Source organism: Nerophis lumbriciformis, linkage group LG11 (assembly GCF_033978685.3).
Source record: "Nerophis lumbriciformis linkage group LG11, RoL_Nlum_v2.1, whole genome shotgun sequence".
NCBI classification, from domain to species: domain Eukaryota; kingdom Metazoa; phylum Chordata; class Actinopteri; order Syngnathiformes; family Syngnathidae; genus Nerophis; species Nerophis lumbriciformis.
Window position 1 is genome coordinate 41,843,328 of NC_084558.2, and position 2,143 is coordinate 41,845,470.

Below are 2,143 nucleotides of genomic sequence, written 5' to 3' on the forward strand. Positions count from 1 at the left end.
ATATTCTAATTTTGTGACACACGGAATTTTGGATTTTCATTTGTTGCCACTTCAAATCATCAAAATTAAATGAAATAAACATTTGAATGCATCAGTCTGTGTGCAATGAATAAATATAATGTACAAGTTACACCTTTTGAATGCAATTACTGAAATAAATCAAGTTTTTCAAAATATTCTAATTTACTGGCTTTTACCTGTACATACCGGTACATATACAGTAGGCACGTGCACACATAGGGCCCTATGGGTGTTGAGCCCCTGCCCTTTTTTGCCTCGTCTTAAAAAGTGCCCTCTGCCTGTGTGTGTGTGTGTGTTTTCTTTTTCTTTAAATAACATTAATCAATTCCTGTCAGGGATGTAAAAAACAAACAGCGGTACAAAAACTCCACGTTTTCTTGTAATACCGGGTTGTTTGAGCCTGCCGCTTCCGCCAGAGAGAGAGAGAGAGAGAGGGCGAATGAGTGAGTAAGTGAGAGGAGAGAGAGCCAACTGCGCCCCTGAGAAGACGTGACAGTGGAGCAACTTGAACCTGTGAGTTATGGTCTAGTCGCCGTCCACTTATTCAGCATCTAATATGGGTAATATTTCAGAAAAACGCTGTATTATTCTATTATTCAATATGTCAGCTTCTGTTTTTGCCGGACGTCGGAGCACGGCGCATCAATTGAGCATGGCACATCAATTCCGCACAGAGCAGAGCGGATCGTGCGGGATAGGAAGTAGTGTACAAAATACATAATAAAACACTGGGTTAATTTTCAAAATAAAATGCACTGTGTTTACGGCGGATCACATTTCTCTCACAGTAGAGGTTTAGATATAAAGTTTATTGTGACTTTGCTATTACTGTGTGGGTTAACAAAATAATAATGATAATAATAACAATAATAATAATAATAAGAATGATAATAATAATTAATAATAATTATAATAATAATAGTTATTATTATTGTTATTATTATTATTAATAATAATAATAATTTCAGCATTCTGGGGATATAAGATGTAGGTTATCTGTTAGGAATATTACCATCTGTATTTAAACTTGATTCATGTTGATTATGCCTGCAGCACAATGCCAGGAAGCAGCTAAGGGTAGCATACCTCTTAATGCATGGCTAAAACCAAGTACTAGCACCATGGAAGCCCTGAATTTACATTGAGGAGCATATTTGGGTATGGGTGGCCAGAGGGGTTAGTGCATCTGCCTCACAATACGAAGGTCCTGAGTAGTCTTGGGTTCAATCCCGGGCTCGGGATCTTTCTGTGTGGAGTTTGCATGTCCTCCCCGTGACTGCGTGGGTTCCCTCCGGGTACTCCGGCTTCCTCCCACTTCCAAAGACATGCACCTGGGGATAGGTTGATTGGCAACACCAAATTGTCCCTAGTGTGTGGATGTGAGTGTGAATGTTGTCTGTCTATCTGTGTTGGCCCTGCGATGAGGTGGCGACTTGTCCAGGGTGTACCCCGCCTTCCGCCCGATTGTAGCTGAGATAGGCTCCAGCGCCCCCCGCGACCCCAAAGGGAATAAGCGGTAGAAAATGGATGGATGGATGGCCTCCATCCTACAGCCCTCTACTGGCCCCTGGTCCATATTTTTGGGCCTGTATTGCGTTTCAGTTGTTTAGTCTGAGCATTAAGTGAGAAAGACCATAAGTTACAACTTGATGGTGTTTTCATCAAGTTAAGGGAAGAAGGACAGATTTTCACATTGAAGTTTTTTCCATTTGGGTATTTATTTTTGTATTTTTTTTCAAAGTTCATGTTGCACTGTTCAATGTTCAATATTAAAGTGCTTATCTTTAACAAAAAATAGCCTAATAATAAACCAGTGTTTTGTTGCTTTTCATGTCTTCCAAGCCTATGATAATGTGAATTAACTCATTATGACAATAATTTGTTGACACAAAAGAAATGGCAATCACTTTTACCTACAAAGGACACACAGCTAAGTAGTTAGCTTCCTATTAGCAAATTTAATTTTACATTAATTTCCATATTGTGTAAAGGACCAAAAAAAAATGTCCTGCCCTTTTCTGACTTTGAGCCCCTGCCCCTCTATAATCATGTGCACGTCCCTGATATACAGTATATAAACATATATATACAGTATATATACACATATACATATATAGACACA